At 39.4% G+C, this 22,147-nt stretch overlaps 1 protein-coding gene across 7 annotated transcripts in view; it reads left to right on the top strand.

The window, feature by feature from the left end:
• LOC144603584 (CCR4-NOT transcription complex subunit 4-like) overlaps positions 1-22,147 on the top strand; it is a 117,163-nt gene that overhangs the window by 3,728 nt on the left and 91,288 nt on the right. The window lies entirely within an intron of this gene.

Below are 22,147 nucleotides of genomic sequence, written 5' to 3' on the forward strand. Positions count from 1 at the left end.
CATGACCTGTAAAGCTGCAGAACTGAAGCAGGAAAGTGTATTTTATATGTTTACTGGATAGAAACAATATAGATAGATAGACACAGCATTGCAATAGGCTATTTGGTAAACCGAATCCATGCTGGCCATCAACCTGCCAATTTATACTAATCCAACTTTATTCTCTCCAGTTGGCTATCAATTCCCCCCAGATCCAACTCCACTCCACAGACAATGGGCAATTTACAACAGCCAATTAACTTGCCAAACCCCACGCTTTTGGGGATGTGGGGGGAAATCGGAGCACCCAGAGGAAACGAACGCGGTCACAAGGAGAACGTGTAACCTCCATGCACGTCACCCAAGATCAGGATTGAGCCTGGGTCATTGGATCTTTTGAGACAGCGGCCCTAAGGTGCCGGCAGTAATGTGTTGAATGGTTGTCCCCCTTATCACAAATTTTCCATCTTTTGTATTTACCTGAAATATTGGGGGGGGGGGGAATGTAAATGCAAAACCACTATTGAGTAAAGAAGAGCAAATGATCTTAGGGAACCATAAGCAGTTAACCACTACAATAATTTGCAATATTGTTAGAACTGAGAAAGCAGAAACAGGATGGTTAGAAAGTCTTCATATGATTAAGTGAAGCTACATCTTATGGAAGAGAAAATATATTTAACTTATTTATCAGCACTTTTGAGTAGGATCAGTAAAAAGGAACTCTTGGATGTAATTTGGTATGTTAGCATGGATAGAGAATTGATTTCATGTAAACCATTGAGTTTACAGCTCTTAGGATGTGCCCATGATCACTGCTGAGATCTTCACTACACATCTATATATGACTTGGATGATGTGATCCAATATTTCATAATCTATTTGTTGATGGTACAAAATAGGTTGGAAAGCAATCAAAGAAAGAATACAGAATCCATAAGGGGGTATAAAAATGTTGACTGAGCAAATATATGCCTGTTGGTGGCTCTGAGGATATATGTCATCCATTTTGCTGAGTTGAATGTAAAAATAAAAAATAGTTAAATGTAAAATTAGAAGATTAAACCAAAGAAATAATAATACAAGTCATTAAAACTAATCAGAGTGGTTGTTTTATTTCTCCGCAGTTTCCTTATTCCTAATATAATGTATTAATGTAACTGGTTTTGGGTCTTCGTGGAAGAAATTAAGTTAGCTTGTGAGTAATGAGGCTTTGAAATGAAACGTTCACCTTTTCTGTCGGGTGGGTGGGGTGGGGGGGTCTGTTATTGTACAGTGCACGGTGTCCCTTACCATATCTTCGGTGAGGGGACATCCTGCAATGCTTGCAGTCTGTTGCCTTGAGGATATTTTGGCTTTGGAGAAAGCGCAGGGGAGGGTCGCTTGATCGACCCCTGGGATGAAGTGGATGTCTTACAAGGAATGGTAAATGGGTTGGTCTATATTGTGTGGCATTTAGAAGAATGAATTCTCAGAAATGAGACCTCATCTCTTTGAAAGGTAAAAGCTTCAGAGTTGAGGATTTTTCTGAGATCAGAATTAGAACATTGAGAAGTAATTTCTTGGGGTTATTAATCCTAGAATTATTAATTTGCTAGTCCAGAGATTATCATTTCTTGACAGTTGCTTTTATTAGTGTGCAGGATAGAACTGGTGTAGGGGTGATCAATGGTCGGCATGGAATCAGTGGGCTGAAGGGCCTGCTTCCACACTGTATCCAAACTAAAAAAGTAAAAAAGAGGGGGGGTTGGGGGGATAAATCATTATTTTTATTTGGGATAAGGAAACTATGGATTCTGAGTATATGCAATGCATTATTATGTTGATATTAAAAACTAGTCCACATTTAAATAATAATGATAAAGGGAATATTGAAAGGTGTAGGAAACATCTTGGACAGGCACAGACAATTTCATTGATATGCTGGGGAGGTGGATAATTTAATTGATATGCTGGGGAGGTGGAGTTTGGAAGTTGGTGAACATAATGTAGTATTTTTGTGATTAAGTTATTAAAATGACCATTTTCTATTTTGGTGCATGTGATTTTAATATTCAATGTTAAGATGAAAATTGCTATTGTTACCTGGGATAGCCTGGTGGTGACCATGAACTGGTACAAAATTAGTTTACACAGAGCAGTAGTTCAAATGCAGAAAATGGAAATGTGCTCTGCCACTTAGCACCTTTTATAAAGATGCTCCAACTTGTAATCTATTTAGTCTTGTGATTTGTTTCCTCTCCACCTTTGTTTCTGCCACACTATGCAATAATAAAGTACAAAAACAATCACTCAAACTGGCCTACAGAGGTCATAATACTGGATTGACTAAATGCGCTGAGGTATATTTTGCTATACCTCCTGGGACTTCTGACTGGAAAGATTAGACAGATCAGAACATAACGTAACCCATTAGTTATAGCATGATTTCAAGACTCAATTATGGTCCCTATTTCATTCACAAGCCTATCCACTATAGAAATGGTAACTTGGCATTTGAATTTTCTTTTAAACGTTGGTAGTTTTATTCTTAAATCTATGCAATTTTTCACTGACTTTTGTGGATCACTAATAACACCAGGAGGGATGAAATTGCATAAAAATCATCACACGTACTCATTTGTTTTTATAAATTTGTTGATCAGATAACATGGAGTTCAGTGGTAGGGTGCTCAGGTGGATCAGAAACATTAGCCTAGATATGCTTGATAATAAGTAATCTTCCAAATTTGTTCTGGCTTTCATTGATAGGCAGCACTTAGCAATTTGCCTCGGTATTAAAAGTTTCAACTACTGATATTGCCCAATCTAGTTATTGGAGAGCCAAAAAAAAATCCCATTGTGTGTTTTTCAGAGATAAATGATTTGTAAAAATTGCATTTATATCCTTTTATAAGGAGGCTATAGTGCTGAGTATGAAAAATGTCCAATTATTTGTCTGGCTGGTATCATAGGAGCAGCGCTCATCAATTGTTTTTTAAATGTTAGACATGTGTATGCAGAATTATCTGGTTTATGTTTTGATGTACACGGCAAAAGTAAGTTTGAATCGTGTTCGGATGGAAACAAAATAGTTTTCATATTTTACTAAATACTGGACAGAATATAAAATTGGAAATTAAAGAAACAGCCACTAAAATTGATGAAATGATGGGGAATTGATATTCAGATTAGGCAAGTCAAATGAGCAATTTTTGAAGATGCATATGTCCATTGCTATATCACTACAAGCAATACAAGATCAGCCAACATGGGATGTAAAATGTAATGAGACAAACAATGTTCAAAATAATATAGTAAAGATCCACTGGGGAAGTGAGGGTAAACAAGGACAAGCATTCTTCAAGGGAATGTATAATAATTTATAATTGCCATCAAATATTTATTCCATTAAATAAAAATTCTGGAGAGCAGTAAGAACTGAATACTGGGTTAAATGTTCACTGTTCCAAAAAATAGTTGCTGGGAATGGGATGGATTTAAAATGAACCAAGAATGATCAAGAAATTTGATGCAGCAGGAATAATAATACATTATCAAGAAATGTTTTGAAGGGTTTTGTGTTAAAATAAATATTAAAATGGAATGGGTAAATTTGTTAATTTAGGTGCTTTGGAGACGGGTAAATTAAATAGAGAATGAAATGGTAAAGAATTAAATACAATTGAAAGGTGAGGAACCAAGGATTGAATGGGGGTGACGGACAGAATTTGAGCAATGGTAAAATACTTGCAGAAATTTCTGTAATGCAGAGCTTTGATAATTGTAAAGTAGCAAATGTAACCTCTATGCTGAAATATAATCCAACGTGATAAGAGGCTCAACCCAAGGCGTCGCCTGTTCTTTTTCTCTGGAGATGCTGCTTGGCCCCCTGAGTAGCTGCAACATTTTGTGTCTACCTTTGGTAACTGAATGCTGCCGGCTCTGGGAGCTGATGAATGGAACTTTCTCAGATCCTCTCCTGTTATAGGTTGTGGCTGAAGTGCAGATGGGGTAGATAGCCCATAGAACATTGTAGTGAGATGTTCTAAATGTAACTGAAAATTCCTGGCACTTACAAATCCATGTATGGACTTTACTTTTGTTTGACTTTTTCATCACTCATATTTTATTTTACTAATACCTATAGAAAAGGGCTCCCTTTGTTATGTATTTGGGCGGCACAGTGGCACAGTTGCTGCCTTACAGCGTTAGAGACCTGGGTTCGATCCTGACTATGGGTGTTGTTTGTATGTTCATCCCATGACCGCATGGGTTTTCTCTGGTGGCTCCGGTTTCCTCCCACATTCCAAAGATGTACATGTTTGTAGATTAATTGGCTTCGGTAAAGATTGTGAATTGTCCCTATTGTGTAGGTTAGCGCTAGTGTGCGGGGGTTTGCTGGTCTGTGCGGACTCGATGGGCTGAAGGGCCTGTTTCTACACTGTATCCCTAAACTAAAATAAAGTAAATTAATAAGACCAATCTCCAGCAATGGGAAATGCTGTCACAAAATATAATAGCTATAACAGTGCATTTGGTAGATGACTTGGAAGATTTGAAGTTTGAAGTAAAGAACAATGTTGAATAAGTAAAATTCAGATTGAAATTAGCAGATTAATTGAGATGAAACTTGTCAATGTTGTGCATTTGATTGAGAAAGTATTCAATAAATTGCCTCATAGGAAGTTGCTGTGCAATACCTGGGCTTGGGATGGAATATTAATTATTGGTTAAGTTTGCTGCTACTTAGTCCTCTTAGTCCTTCAGTCTAAAAACTCAAGTCTTAACTCACATCGGCAAGTATATTCCATGCTATGATGAGGACCTGGATGCAGGAAATTAGGAAGCACCCTTGCTTTTCCACAGCAAGGAATTGTGTAGATCAGTTCAGAGTGTGCCTGTGAAAACTAATGTTGGTCAACTGGGGCAAGCTGCACTGCTACTCGAGGCTGAGATGCAAGACTCCAGGCTGCACCCTGGCTGGTACTGCCATGGGCAGATTTGTTGCTGCATCAGTGGAGGGCAGTGGCTTATGCCGGGTTGCTAGCACGGTGACATATGGTGGGAAGGGTGCAACTGTGTCAGCAGGGAGGGTCGAGATTTGGAGCAGGTTTCTGGCACAGCAGTGAATATCTCCATATAATGATGACCTCTTTCACTATTGACTTAGCACTCATTAGCACGAATTACCAGTGTATAGTTAATAGGTGGAAAGCTAATGAAAGGATCATATTCAGGATGACATTATAACTGGTAGAGTTCATGAGACTTGGCTATTTGCTGTCAATTAAAAACTAAGAAGAGGAGATGGAGTGTAATCTAAATTTTCTTTAGAAAAATTGAATGGTAAACTTTGACTATGGGAAGAAAGCAGAGAAACTGCGAAGGAAATTGACTAACTTGTTAAGTAGTGACATGTCACAAGATTGCAAGGCCAGAGTGTAATTATAAAAAGTAGAAATAGTATATATTTGAAGGGAACAGGTATTGTATAGATTAGAAGTCTCAAAAGTTAACATGCTGGTATGCAAGTGATTGGATATGTACTACGTTATCCTTTGTCATAAGGGGCTTGGTACAAACATGTTTTTTTTTGAGAAGCCATGAGACTGAACTCCAATACCCTTATGAATAGGGGAGATTTAGAAGGGGTATACAGCTCAAGACTGGTATGCATGAGGTGAACTTGGTGGAAGAAGGTGTAGGAACTGTGTCAACTATTAAAATAGTGCCGTCTTGTGGCATGGGCGTGTGGGTGGCTATTCAGGAATAAATCCACCCAAGAGTGTAAACATGTCGTAAACAGAGCTTGATAATTTAACATGGATTAGTTAAAAAAAATTAAACTTTAAGCCGTCTGTAAACTACTTCAGTGTCAAGTGGGTGATTCAGCTTGGCCTATTTGGGGTCCCCACCTTTTGGGAATCAACCCTTGGCCAATCAAATGGTCTCTATGGAGAATGGATAAGGGTGAGCCAATGGATGTAGTGCATCTGGACTTTCAAAAAACCTTTGACAAGGTCCCACAAAGAGATTAGTACGCAAAATTAGAGCACATGGCATCGGGGGTTAGGTCTTGACATGGATAGAGAACTGGTTGTCAGACAGGAAGCAAAGAAGAGGAATTAACCCATCCCTTTCGGAATGGCAGGCGGTGACTAGTAGGGTGCCGCAAGGCTCAGTGTTGGGACCCCAGTTATTTACAATCTGAACTATTTAGACAAGGGAATTAAATGTGACATCTCCAGGTTTGCAGGTGATTAAAAGCTTGGTGGCAGTGTGAGCTACGATGATGATGCTATGAGGCTGCAGGGTGTCTTGGATAGGTTGGGTGAATGGACAGATACATGACAGATGCAGTATAATGTAGGCCATTTGAGATGAGGAAACATTTCTTCACCCAGAGAGTTGTGAATCTAGATTTCTCTGCCACAGAAGGCAGTGGAGGCCAATTCACTGGATGTTTTCAAGAGTTAAATTTAGCTCTTGGAACAAAAGGAATCGAGGGATATGGGGAAAAAGCAGGAACAGGTTACTGATTTTAGATGATCAACCATGATCATTTTGAATGGCGGTGCTGGCTCGAAGGGCCGAATGGCCTACTGCACCTATTTTTCTGTTTCTATGTAATAAGGACAGCTGCATATCATTAGATGCAGAAAAAGGCAAGGATCTGGATCAGAGCTTGAACGTGACATTAAATGTCTGTACTCCAGAACTAGCCCCACTGCTTTCCAAACTTCTCCAGTACAGTAGGAAAAAAACTGCAGATGCTGGTTTAAATCGAAGGTAGACACAAAATGCTGAAGTAACTCAGCGGGTCAGACAGCATCTCGGGAGAGAAGGAATGGGTGACGTTTCAGGTCGAGACCATTCTTCAGACTGAAGAAGGGTCTCGACCGGAAACGTCACCCATTTATTCTCTCCCGAGATGCTGCCTGACCCGCTGAGTTACTCCAGCATTTTGTGTCTACCTTCTCCAGTACAGTTACAGCACTGGCATCAGCTGAACACCGTGGGAGTTTGTGCAGGCATGTGTCATTCACACAGATCTTCTGGATAATTGCTAACGCTTGCTCCAGATCTGCTGTCAGCAGATGAGTAATGGAAGGTCTTGTTCAAAGTACTACCCTCTGCCATTTAATGCTAAGATTGGAGCAAGCGGGTCTCGTGACAAAAATTGGTCAAGCATGAGAAAGGAGTTGAATTCTGTGGTTGATATCAGTGTTACTGCCCCTGATGTTAAGACAGCATTTTGCTGACTGTGGCCTTGAAGTCAATGTTACAATATTCTGTAATATTGAAGCCAATTTGCATCAGCGATAAACCGGCCACTCATGGATATGTGTTCTGCGTTAAGAAAGACAATTATAGTTTAGACATTGATATCTTGCCCCTCCGTTCCTCTCTGCACTGAGGAACACCATGGATGTTGTCACAGGACTTCTTGGTGCAGTGTCTGAAGCCCAATCACTTTCCATAACCAGTACACAATGTTCATTACTGGTAGGAGTGTTGAAAATGCAACAGCGTTTGTTTGAGTCCTCACCAACATTTAGAGCACCTTGAAAAGGGTTGAACCACCTTCCTCCTAACATTTAATGGAATTAAAATTGCAGAAGCTCCACAATTAATGTTGAGATTACCATTGACCAGAAAACAATAAAACCAAGCGCAAGTATAATTTTTTCCAAGAGCAACTCGCAATCTGGGTGTTCCACAGTGAGTAAAACACCTCCTGTTTTCCTAAAGCCTTTCCACAATCTACAGGGTAAAAGTTGGAATGACCACATACTGCCTGGATAAGTAGCTCCAAAAATATGAAAAACTGAATATTTACTGGATAAACCAGTGCAATTAATTGGCATCCAATCCATTATAAACATTCAATAAGCATTCAGTCACTTGATTGGTAGAACAGAGTGGCTACAATGTATATTGACAGTATGCACTGCAATATCGCAATGGGACTATTTCAATTACAGTTTCAAAAATCGTTGACAGAAAAAAGACATTAGAATCAGACTTTCCTGCATATCCAAAGTTTCTCTTTGGGCCTGTCACCCTAACCTGATGACAACACATTTCTTGCATTCTTGTTATTGGGTAAAATATTCTGGAACCTGACATCTTTGGTAGTTTGCAAGAAGCCTGTCTACGAGGTCTAAGGAAAGGGCTTTAAATGTTGGTTTTATCTGTGACCCAGCAGGTCGGGTTGTGAAACAAATTGTAGAGAATTATTGTACCGAAGAAAATGTTCATGATTTTGGACTCATTGAATGAAATAATATAATATTTTCTGAGGGAGCACAATGAAGATTCACTAGATTTAGTTCCAGGACCAAGACGTTTGTTCTTGGGAGTACATGAATAAAATGGATCAACATCCCCTGAAGTTGAAAAGAATGAGTGGTGATTTTACTGAATAATTTAGAATTGAGGTTTTGATGGGTTTGTGGATGCTGTTACCTATGAGAGTGGAGATGAGCAGTGGGTATTAGTGATCTGGGATCAAGTACTTAACCATTTGGTCTGAGATGGCAACCCTTCAATTAGTAGGTTTTCTATCTTCTGGCATTATTTTTGCCTCAGATCTGTGGCTGATCAGTAATATAGTTTGCAAATTGGTGCTGAGGTGCAAAACTTATTTCTGCCTATGTTCATACAATGGGTTCTCTAGGGGTGTGGCACAAAAAACTGAATGGTACAGCAGTTGCTGCTACTGTCTGCAGCGTGAGGGATCTGAATTTTGATCCTAAACCCGTAGTGAGGTTGCATGTTCTCACTGTAACCTTGTGGATTTCTGCTTGGTGCACTGGTTTGCTCCCATTGCCAAATGTGTGCTGGTAAGTTATTGGCTTGCGTCTAGGTGTGGGTAACTGGCATAGGAATCGGGAACAACTAGTTGGTATGAAGGAGAAAAATTTGTGGTGGAAACAATGGATGACTGGAACTGATGGATGTCTCTGAGAGCTGACATCAATGAAATTGGCCAAATGGCCCGTAATGTGGTTAAGGTAATTCAGCCTTGAACAATAATGGCATTTTTGCTGTAGATTGCATTTAATTTAAACACTTCTTAATTAAACTCTACACACTTCTATGATATTTTGCATGTTGGTCAAATAACAAACAAATTGCTGGAATAAACATTTATCATTGGGTTGCAATAAGAAATCTTGTAGTGATTGATAAAAGCTAGGTGTGGCTTCACGGTATCAAATTCTGCTATTCTGACTGAACTGCAGTTGAAATTGTGATGCTCAATGCATAAATATTCTATGTGCCTTTTAGACCTCTATGTTGGTACCCGATGTCATAACAGTTGTGTAAATGTTTTGATGTTTAGCAGGGCGCAGTATCTCAGTTCCATCAGTGAATCAAAATAGTGATAATAATTGACCAATTGTTGTGTCATGTCAGTTTCAAGGATCTGCCCATCTAATAAGTTGTAGGTTCACACTCTTCAGTTTGTTATAATTGATTCATTGTTCATTTTGAGGAGGGAGGGGGAGGAGTCCAAAGCCTTTAATTTGGTCTTGTAGATTTGGGACGTCCATTTCAGCATATTACTTTTTAGTTGCACTCAGTGTTATATACATAACATGAAGCCAAACAGTGTACACTGCGACATCAGTCGTGCATTAAATTTTTCTTGATGGATTGAGTTAAATAAGAACTGTTCATGCAAAGTGATTGAGGTCTGAGAATGGAAGTTTTTGTGACTTTGGGTCATTTGGAAATTTTCACTAGCTGCAAGTAAGATAATGATTTAAAATCTAGTGAACAAGCTATCCATTTCATGTACCTGTAACATTGTAAACATTATAAATTGAAACATTGGGAGATGTAGTTTTGAACCTGATTAATTTCTTTGAATATGAACTATAAAAGTTCATTGGAGAAATGGAAAGCCAGTATTTGCAGCCTTTTTTATCCTGTACATCTTGTAGGTTTTTTATGGCCAGACCGAAGTCAATGTGAAGTAAGTTCAGTGAATGGTAGATGGATTTTTACACCGATAAATTGCAAAGTGGTGAATTTTGGGGAGTTAAATGAGGGCAGTTAAGGCACATTGGATGACTAGGCCCTAATGTCGTTCAACAGGGAGACACGTACATAATTCCCTGAAAACTGGAACACAGTGGTGAGAAAGGTGTATGTCATGCTTGCCGTCATCAGCTGTTGCATTGATAATTAGGGTTGAGACGTCATGTTACCACTGTACAGAACATTGATTACATAGAAACATAGAAAATAGGTGCAGGAGTAGGCCATTTGGCTCTCTGAGCCAGCACCACCATTCAATATGATCACTGCTGATCATCCAAAATTAGTACCCCATTCCTGCTTTCTCCCCATCTCCCTTGATTCTTTTAGCCCCAAGAGCTATATCTAGCTCTCTTGGAAACATCCTGTGCATTGGCCTCCACTGCCTTCTGTGGCAGAGAATTCCACAGATTTAGAACTCTGGGTGAAAAAGTTTTTCCTCATCTCAGTCCTAAATGGCCTACCTCTTATTCTTAAACTGTAACCCCTGGTTCTGGACTCCCTCAACATCAGGAACATTTTTCCTGCATCTAGCCTGTCCAATCCCTTAAGAATTTTATATGTTTCAATAAGATCCCCTCATCCTTCTAGGCTGCGCTTAGCGTTATAGTATTGTCATGTCGTAGGAAGGACGGTTGAGAAGATACAAAAAAGATTTATAAAGATGTTGCCTGGATTAGAAGACTATTATCAGACTATATTAGTTTGGCCTTTTTTCTCCTACAGTGAAGGGAACTGAAAATGATGTGATAGAGGTATATAACATTGAGAGGCATAGATGATCAGTGTCTGTTTTCCCATGGTTAGGGTTCCTAAAATTATAGGGCATCGGTTTAAGAAGTAGATTTGGGGGGAAACTGGAGGTTATTTTTTTCACACCAGGAATTAGTTGGTATCTGCCAAAAGAGGTGGTGAAGGAAGGAACAGCAACAACATTTAAGAGAGATCTGGGCAGATAACTGGAATTAATTAATGCAAGTGGGATTAGAATAGGTTGACATGATGTTTGGCATACAAGAGCTGCAGGGTCTGTTTCTTTGCTGTGAATGTTTGGCACATAATCGGAGCCAGCAGCACTGAAATGCCTGCAACTATTTATTTGAAGTTCACACTGACGTGTAAGCAAGTACAGCAGCCAATTGCATACATTTAGTTATGACAAACATAACGGTAACTATTGGAATGTTATCTAAATTGACTATTTGTCAGTGCATCATGTAGTCCAAAAATTGTAAAGAAATGTTGTTCTCACATCTGGTAAGGTGAATTGAGTCTAATTCTGCACTTTCGCTCTCTCGGATTATAACATGGGTATCAGATTTAAATGTCACCTGATTTTGTAAGCAGAATCTTGCTGTTTTCTTGTTTAAAGGCAACTGAGAATACTGTATCTGTCAATTTGTTCAATTTCTGAATTCTGCATGAAATACTGTAATAGATGCTAGTCGTGTTGGGCTACCTGATATTGCACCACGGAATTGCCTCTGATTTGATGCCAGTTTAAATTTGGCATAAGATTAGGGATCTCTCAGATTTCAATTCTCTGCTCGTAGAATCGAGAAGAAAGGTAATATCTTTTCATTGTAGTTTCAGTTAACATTTGTAATACTTTGTTTTTCTGACCTTCATTTACACCAATTTTAAGTGTGTATGTTTGACTGACAATTATTAAATCCTTTGAAGGAATCCAAAGATCTCCCACCTTTCAAAGCTCTCAAAGCCTATTAGGTCCATCAAAGTTTGTCCTCATCCAAAGTCATGGTTCTCATTGGCAGCAAAATCAGCCATCCATCAGCTAAAAACCTGGATCCATCAAGACCCAAACAGTTATTATTGCTAGTGCTTCAATTCAAACCATCTCATCGTTTGTTCTACTTTGATATGCAGTATGCAAGTAAACATGTTGCTTGTATATGTAGCAGTGCTGACTATGAAAATCTAATCGTGCATAGCAGAAACGTTAATAGTAATGCAATTTCCTGAGCTGCAGCAAGTTTTAATGTTAACAAAAATAATCTACAGATTCCTCTTGTCAACCACCAATCCCTGTCCATTTCAACATGGCAGATCTTGCCAAAAGTCCATGGAGATGATGCGAATACAGAGCCCTCATTGTTGCTCTTAACGCCTCAAACAGATCTGTCAAGTTGGACAGACCCAACCTTTCTTCAAGAAATCCATGGTTATCAAATGCAACAATCTTTAAGATTGAAATTTTCATAATTTGAACAAAGTTTTGAAGTCTTTTTTTTTTCAATCTTGATTTTTGCTGCTTGTGCATGATTTGGCATTGAATTAAATGTTCTGCCAGACATTTGGTTGAAATCTCATAGCTCAGGTTCTTCTCTCTGACTGTAGATCCCTTGGATCCCCTGCCAAAATTATTATCTAATTACAGCAAGCTGTAGTGCAAAAACATAGTGAAAGACTACTTCCTTCATTTACATTAACCACTAAAAATCCGGCCTTTTGTCCCACAATTAAATTACTTCAAACCAGGTAGTGTATTGTGATTTTTTTTTTCTTCTTTCCTATGTATTTTTCTTCATTTTGGATAATGGGGAAAAGTGTTTTGACCCAACAATCAAGGCCATGTACTTTATTTTTGTGTTATAAAATCCCCAAATCGCCCATTCGGAAGAGAATTCTTACATTTGCCGTGGTGTATATTTTTGATCTTAACTTGAATAATCTCTGGTATAAAGAGTGCAACAAATATTCTTTGGATTGGATGATGAGTTTGGTGAATGAAGAGAGATTGAATAGGCCAGGTCTGTTGTGATCTCATTAAAACTTCCTAGATTTTGGCAGGGTGCATGTATGTGTGATCCTTTCTTTGGTCAGATAGTTCAGAAGCAAGGGTGATAAATGTGAAATAATGGCTGCCTATTGACTGTTAGGATGAAGAAAAATGTCTTTACTTGCAAGATGGTGAATCTTTGGAATTCTCTATCTTGGAAGGCTATAGAGGCTTTGAGTTCACTCAAAACAGAAATCAATAGATTTCTGGGCATTAAAGGTATCAAGGCATTTGGAAATTATCTTGATGAATGCAGAGCGAACCTGAAGGTTAGTCCTGATTATATTGCATAATTATGTTTATTGGCTGTGGGCCTTATTCCACCTGAGTGTTTCAGCATTTGTATTTGAAATGCTAAGACATTTGGAGTTCATGGCTCCATTCCTTCTACTTAAAAGGGCTGTTAACCTGGTCCACAAACTGCACTCCAACTCAAGGGCCTTTATCGGGAAACTGAATGTCCTAACCCTGGAATTACTTTGACTGTGGGTTTAGTCATGGTCCCAGGCTTGACTAACAATTGAATGCTTTAACTTTTTTAATATTATCCAAGAATTTTTAAATGTTAAATATAATTTAAATGATTACATTTTAATTGAAACAAAATGCAGCTCTTTGAAAACACTTAAAAGGATTAAAAACATTTAAGTGAAAAGTTTCTCATTGAAGTTGGTCACTGAAGCTGTGGATTACCTTGCCAATGTCTTTCATTTAATGTATTTAAAAAAAACAAACTGAAGCACAACTATTCTTCTATATTCAATTTCATGAAGAAAGTTAATTAATTGAAAGGATGATGTTGGTTTTTGCCCAAACATTGGTGAGAATGTGGCATTTACTACCATGGAGAGTGGTTAAAGTTAATAACCTAGATGGAAGGTATCTTAAGGTCATCTATTGATGAAGACAGAGAATCAAGAGGAATATAAGCACCTGGATGGATTAAATGCAGATTTCTCTGCTGTATATTCGATTGTCATCATATCGCATAGACGAGTGAATTGAGCCAACGGTATGAAATCAAGTATAATCCTCAAATCCTTAGTTTTTTTTTACTAAGCAATCAAATTCTTTAATCGTCTTAAATACCACAATTATAATTTAATCCTCATTTTCAAAAGGAAGGCATACCTCTATAATTGTCTTCATAATGTAATCTTTTTAGCTCTGAATTTAATTGACCACCAAACATGAGATTTGGTACTGTCTCATTGGTAGAATTAATCTATTTACATTTTGCATCTTTCAGATTCTAAATGTTTGAAAAACACTCGTCAGTGGTAATGGAAATGCCTCTCTGAATGCAGATGCCATTGATTTTTTTTTGTTGCCAAATTTTTAACTGGGCATTTTGGGTTCCATTGTTCATCCACCAGTTTTACTGTGATTCATTTAAAGAATGGTGTGAAGTTGATATGCACTAGCTAAACATGACAGTAAAAGTCTGAAAAAGGGTCTCGACCCGAAACATCACCCATTTCTTCTCTCCAGAGATGCTGCCTGTCCTGCTGAGTTACTCCAGCATTTTGTTTACCTTTAAACCAGCATCTACAGTTCTTTCCTACACAATAAAAGTTAAGGCTTGTTTATCTTGGTCTAGGTATTTTTTTTAAATGTTGTGTTTCAATTTCTAACATCAAATAAAATGTGGCTCTGTTATTTTCTGTGGTTCTATCATCATTGGTAGTTCCAAGCTATGAAATCTAAGATCAGGATTTGGGAAAATAGGTGATTCCCATTTTTCACAATCAACTGGGGATGGGAAATGCAGGTGTTGATCAATAACATACTGGTTGAAGAGATGCATTGTTGCACCGAGTCTAGCCACCCTCAAAGAGTGCCATACTTTTATAGTTCATTGATCGGAATTGCCAGAATGAAAGCTCAAAGATTGTCTAGGCAATTATAATGTCTGTTGCCATTTAGTCATCTCTGACCCCAAAATATGTTTTGTTGTAGTTTTGGTGTGGTATGTATTTCGCTGTGTAAGGCACTTCAGATGGGCATCTGAAGCTGTACTATGCAACTCAGAAGCTGTCTAGTTGTTCTTTCAGAATACCAGTGAACTTATTTCAGGCGTCCAATTCAGGGACACTTGAATTTGGTTGTAATTTTACATTAAGAGAAGGCAATTGTCCTTTGCAAGCTGTGAACCTCTTCAAAACTTTGCTTGGTCTCACATCTGGGCTTTATTATTTGGCTGTAGTGACCAATGATTGTGTTTGATTAGGAAGTAGTAACTTGGTCATTATTTTTGCTTTTAGAGCACCTCATAGCATTCAAAATGTACTTTACAGCTAATAAAATTGTCACTGTTATTAAATAGGTGACAAGATAAACAAGCTTTTGCCATCTGAAAACCAGATGATTTTTAATAATATTGGTTGAATGATTCATTGGTCAGGATATTAAAAGTGTTTGCTTATTTTTGGCCATGGTGACTGAGGTTATTTTCCATATACTGGAAAGGGCATGGGTTTTGTTACTCCCTTTTCATTGGAAAGACTAACTAACACATGTGGGATTTGCCCACTTGTGCAAAGAGATTTGTAGCTTACATTTTGTGCTCCAATTTGGAACTGTAAAGTCTTCTACCTTTAGTGACTTTTTACCGACCAAATGAGCCAATATTGATGCAATGCTATTTGCTTTACAGCCAGTTCTAAATCTGTTTGAAACAGTGGCCTTCTGACATCTCAAATTCTCCTCTGTGTATGGGTAATTGGAATTGTCCTTTTCTACCTGTTCATATTCTCTCTTCTGTATATTCTGTAAGATCCTGTTTCCATTCTCGGTATAAATATCTATTCACAAAATGCTGGAGTAACTCAGCAGGTCAGGCAGCATCTCGGGAGAGAAGGAATGGGTGACGTTTCGGGTCGAGACCCTTCTTCAGACTGATGTCGGGGGTGGGACAAAGGAAGGATATAGGTGGAGACAGGAAGATAGAGGGAGATCTGGGAAGGAGGAGGGGAAGGGAGGGACAGAGGAGCTATCTGAAGTTGGAGAAGTCGACGTTCATACCACCGGGCTGTAAACTGCCCAGGCGAAATATGAGGTGCTGCTCCTCCAATTTCCGGCGGGCCTCACTATGGCACTGGAGGAGTCCCATGACAGAGAGGTCAGACTGGGAATGGGAGGGGGAGTTAAAGTGCTGGGCCACCGGGAGATCAGTTGCGTTAAGGCGGACCGAGCGCAGGTGTTCAGCGAAGCGATTGCCGAGCCTGCGCTTGGTTTCGCCGATATAAATAAGTTGACATCTAGAGCAGCGGATGCAATAGATGAGGTTGGAGGAGGTGCAGGTGAACCGCTGTCTCACCTGGAAAGACTGTTTGGATCCTTTGATGGAGTTGAGGGGGAGGTAAAGGGACAGGTGTTGCATCTCGTGCGGTTGCAAGGGAAAGTGCCCGGGGTTAGGGTGGTTTGGGTAGGAAGGGACGAGTGGACCAGGGAGTTACGGAGGGAACGGTCTCTGCGGAACGCAGAGAGGGGAGGGGATGGGAAGATATGGCCAGTGGTGGGGTCCCGTTGTAGGTGACGGAAATGTTGGTGGATGATATGTTGGATCCGCTGGCTGGTGGGGTGGAAGGTGAGAACGAAGGGGATCCTGTCCTTGTTGCGAGTGGGGGGAGGGGGAGCAAGAGCGGAGCTGCGGGATGTAGAAGAGACTCTAGTGAGAGCCTCATCTATAATGGGGGACCTGCTGAGTTACTCCAGCATTTTGTGAATAAATCGATTTGTACCAGCATCTGCAGTTATTTTCTTATACACTCGGTATAAATATCTATCTGATGACCTCATCAGAATTTATTTTTGAGAGATTTGTATTTCCAAGTTGATTGGTACTGAAAAATAGTAGTATTGGAATGTTCAAAATGGAATTTAGCTGTTCAAATCTTTTTTAAAGTAAATGATTGGCAGATGATCTAAGATCACTACAGAGTTCACAAATTTCCTTCAATGGAAGGAGCCTGCTTCCTCCCAAACCTGATCTCGTCTAACTCTAAGCAATTCTTCATTCTTTCTGTAATACTTTACCTTGACTCTGGAGCAAATAAAAGTGCAATGCAATTTTAGTCTCGGAGCTGTAAAGTCATGCAGCATGAAACTGGCCGTTTAGTCAGTCAAGACCAAACTGACCATTGAGCAAACATTTTGACTAATCCTCTGCCATAATCCCATTTTCTCTCCCACATTTCTATCAACTATCTGCTTTACATCCTAGTTGCCAACACACCTGTGAGGTGAGGGGGGGGGGGGGAAGGAAGAGTTGTTGAACAATGTCAGCAGGAACCTTAAATTTGTCCTTTTACTGGAAGGAAAGCTTTATTTGCAACACTTTGTATTCATGAAGATCTTTCCAAACAATCTTTCAGTTATCTAACTGCTTTGACTTCAGGAAGGAATTTATGTCATCGAAAGTAGCATGTCATTTTAAAGGTTAGTAATTTAGGGGGATTTGCTGACTAGATCACAGCTATTTGCACTGGGATTAACACATCCTTAACGAAGCACAGTGCTAAAGGAACCTGATGTGCAGGAAGGAACTGCAGGAAGGATAGGAATAGGAATACTTTATTATCACATGTGACTGGGCACAGTGAGATTCTTTGCTTGCATACACAATGTATACAGATAGCAGCCACCTAAGGCACTGATGTGTTTGATGTACAAAGCTTAATGCCAATGGTTTTAGTGTGTCCAAAAATATATAGTTCTCTTGCAATAATTCTACATCTGGTCACCTGGAGAATATTCTGCTTTTCAAGGGCATGCATTATACCCAGGAAAAGTAACGATAATAACCAATCGGAACCATGCTTATCAGTTTTTCTTCTCGAGGGAGGATGTGGGGGGGGGGGGAACATTGAGAGCATTTGAAGAAAGCAAATCTTTGCTTCCCATTGCCCTATTTGAAATATTTTTTTCCTGATTCATACTTCTGGGTAAATGTTTGTTGGGTGCGTCACTTCAGTCGGTTATAATCATCTAGTTGCGATCACCTAAGCAAAATAACAAGTGATCCTTGTATTGCAACACAAGATGTTCTTTTTATTTTTTTTATATGTATGAAAAGGATTCTATAAGCAAATTCACCTGACAGTCAAATCAGGGAAGTTAATAAGATGTCTAATTGCAATGTTATTTGGTAAGTTGAATTGATCCACTTAAGAAGCTGTTCCGTGCACATTTTTATAATTCTATACATTTGTATATCCCGCTAGTTTTTGATTGATGGACGGATAATGGACAATGCAAATGATAGCAACTCATTTGCTGAGTGGGAAAATAACTGCAGATGCTGGTTCAAATCGAAGGTAGACACAAAATGCTGGAGTAACTCAGCGGGTCAGGCAGCATTTCAGGAGAGAAGGAATGGGTGACGTTTCGGGTCGAGACAAAGGGTCTCGACCCGAAACGTCACCCATTCCTTCTCCCCTGAGATGCTGCCCAACCTGCTGAGTTACTCCAGCATTTTGTGTCCACCAATTCATTTGCTGATGTGTATATGGCTCTTAAAAATGTTTGGAGAAGTTCCACATTTTCAGCTAGATGACAAAAATGATAGCCTATGGAATAAGGTGGGAAGAAATGAATACTAAATGCACTGAAGAAAAGAGGATGAATCCTATTTATAAGACTGGAATAAATTATTTGGCGACATTTTCCAGGTTTAGAGCAAGGGTGACAGCTGTTTTTTACCTGTCACCTGGCATTGTACCAGTGTCTCAAAATGTTAAATGCTACTATCTGAAGCATATGTCTGCTTTTTTATTTCATCTGCTAGCTCCAAAATGGTGAACATGATTGGCATTTGCTCTCCCCTTGATGCCCAGTCGAACAAACATGTGTGTTAATAAAAATTGATGCAGGAATTTGGGAAATAAAGAGCTTCAATATGAAATCTGAGGGGATTGTGCAAACTGAATTGCAGTTTAAAAAAAATCTTTTTGGAGAAACCAGGTGATGTTAGTGCATTGTCGTTAAAACTACAAGGACAGTAATGGCGCAGAGTATCTGAGGCCCTTTTTCACTACAGGCATAAGAGTACAATATATACAGATATCAGTTGTGGAGATAAATTAGTCTGTTACAAAAGAAATGTTACAGGACACCTTAAATAATAATAACGAGCAGTGTCTACATGGTTAATAAGAGGCGATTCATGTTTGTCAGAACAACGTGACATTTTTTGAGATTGTAATTAGCAAAATAGATAAGGGGCACTTAAACATGCATATCCATACACAAAATGTTCCTTGAATAAGATGCCAAACTATATTTAGTGTACAGATTACCACCTCTGATTTACCCCCCCCCCCCCCCCCCCCCCCAACCGACCAGTGTTATGGCTATTCAGTTTATGGAAATTGGTTCTTACAGAATTCATCAAAAGCTACTCAACATGCCACCAGCCCATGAAGTCAGGCTGGGGCCGTCTATATATTGGAATAAATATACTTGGGTAGATTGAGGAGTGGTTAATTTTCTGCTTCACAGGCTCTGGCCAGTAAATGGCTCGGGGATGGTTGATCTGCAATTTATCCTCTGTGATGATGGGCTAAGTGTGTTGTATCCAAGTTTTTTGCTGATATAAAGCTAGGTGGCAGTATTGGCATTTCGAGAGGGCTTGTATACAAAACAGGGATGTAATGCTGAGGTTCCATTAGGTGCTGATCAGGCTGCATTTGGAATATTGTGAGTAATTTTGGGCACCATATCTGAGGAAGGATGTACTGGCTCTGGAGAGGGTCTAGAGGAGATTTTGCAAGAATAATCCCAGTATTGAGTAGGTTAACATATATGATGAGCGTTTGACAGTACTGGGCCTGTACTCGCTGGAGTTTAGAAGAATGAGAGGGGACCTCGTTGAATCGTACAAAATAATGAAAGACTTGGATAATGTGGATGTGGAGAGGATGTTTCCACTAGTGGGAGAGGCTAGGACTAGAGGTCATATCCTCAGAATTGGAGGACGTTCTTTTAGGAAAGAGGTAAGGAAGAATTTCTTTAGTCAGAGGGTGATCAATCTGTGGAATTCTTTGCCACAGAAGGCTGTGTAGGTTGTCAGTGGATTTATTTAAGGCAGTGATAGATAGATAGATTGTTGATTAGTACGAGTGTCAGAGGTTATGGGGAGAAGGCAGGAGAATGGAGTTTGGAGGGAGAGATAGATCGGCCATGATTGAATGGCAGAGTAGACTTTATGGGCCGAATGGCCTAATGCTACTCCGATCACATGATCTTACGATCTGGGCCGTGTCTTAGCAACTAAGGAGGTTGAGGACAGAGGTTGGTGTGGAAATGGCAATTGGAATTGAAATGGCTGGCAACCATGAGCTTCAGGTAGCTATGGCAGAAAGAGCACAGCAAAGCAGCCAGTTACCTTGAGCTTGTTGTCGCTAATGTTGAGGAGGCCATATTGAGAACGCCAAATGCAATGGACAATTAAAGGAGGTGCACGTGATTCTTCCTTGCCTGGAAGGGCTGTTTTGGTCCCTGGATGGTGGAGGTATGAGGACAGGTATTGCACCTCCTACGCTTGCAGAGGAAAAAGGTCTGAGAAGGGGGAGGGAAGGAGAAGATGTCACCTGACCCACTGAGTTCTACCAATAGTTTCATTTTCTTAACTCGAGATTTCAGTATCTGTGGTCTCTTTTCTCCAAGGCAGGAATGGGTTGATGGTGTTGTTCTGATCTGATGTGGACAAGATAGTCAGAATAGCCTCTTGTGTCACTTGGAAATAAGTAAAATATAATCAAACATGTAATGCCCATTGTGTACCAAATACATTGTGAATGAGCTAATTAATGCCAATATATTCTCTAGATATTGCATTCAGCAGCAAAGTGGTGATTTGGCTAAATGCCTCCATTGGTTCGAGAACCACTGACTGAATCTGTTATGGGTCACACTTCTGCACTTGTGCAACTGAGTGGCCGCTCACAAACTTTGCTTTCTGATCTGTGCAAACCAACCATTCATTCTGCTGCTTTTACCTTGAATCGTGTTTGGAATTTGAATTTGTTGTCATTCCTTTGTTGGAAATCTAGTTATATAACGCATTTCCCTCCCTTGTCTATTCTCCAATACCCCTTCAATTAGTTCCTTGATTTTCTTTTTTGAAATGTGTTAACTGCATTGCTTTTTTGGCTCTGGACACCTTGAGTAAAGTTTCTAATATTTTTCCAGCTTGCAATGATAAACTGTCTGATCGATGGTTCCCTGGACAGGTTTCATCTCCTTTCTTAGCAATTGGCAGCTGCCTGGCACCAAACAAATTTATGAAATATTATTGACATAAAGTATGGTCATGTCATCTTAACCACTGTATTTTCGAAGAATCTAGTAAAGATTTTGCAGGCTGTCATTTTGGACACCAATTCAATGAATATTAATGATCAGTTACCATGCACTGACCTGTATCCAGTTCTGTTTCAGGCACCATATTTCTTTCTGTTTCAGGCACCATACAGTGCCCTCCATAATGTTTGGAACAAAGACCCATTTATTTATTTGCCTCTGTACTCCACAATTTGAGAGTTGTAATAGAAAAAATCGCATGTGGTTAACACACATTGTCAGATTTTAATAAAGTCCATTTTTATCCATTTTGATTTCACCATGTAGAAATTACAGCAGTGTTTATACATTGCCCATTTCAGGACACCATAATGTTTGGGACACATGGCTTCACAGGTGTTTGTAATTGTTCAGGTGTGTTTAATTGCCTGCTTAATACAGGTATAAGAGAGCATTCAACACCCAGTCATTCCTCCAGTCTTTCCATCACCTTTGGAAACTTTTATTGCTGTTTATCAACATGAGGACCAAAGTTGTGCCAAAGAAAGGCAAAGAAGCCATTATGAGACTGAGAAACAAGAATAAACATCAGCCAAACCTTAGGCTTGCCAAAATCAACTGTTTGGAACATCATTAAGAAGAAAGAGAGCGCTGGTGAGCTTACTAATCGCAAAGGGACTGGCAGGCCAAGGAAGACCTCCACAGCTGATGACCGAATAATTCTCTCTATAATAAAGAAAAAAACCCCAAACATCTGTCCGACAGATCAGAAACACTCTTCACGAGTTGGGTGTGGATTTGTCAATCACCACTGTCTGCAGAAGACTTAATGAACAGAAATACAGAGGCTACACTGCAAGATGTATCAATAATTCCTGTACAGAGGCTACACTGTAAGATGTATCAATAATTATATCAATAATTCCTCATTAACAGCTTCATGACTACCGGTTATTTCCCTGTAACCTGGAGTATTGAAGTCCATTTATCAATTTTAGCTCTTCCCCCATTAGATGTGAACAATCTAAGTGT

The sequence above is a fragment of the Rhinoraja longicauda genome, chromosome 20 (assembly GCF_053455715.1).
Source record: "Rhinoraja longicauda isolate Sanriku21f chromosome 20, sRhiLon1.1, whole genome shotgun sequence".
NCBI lineage: Eukaryota > Metazoa > Chordata > Chondrichthyes > Rajiformes > Arhynchobatidae > Rhinoraja > Rhinoraja longicauda.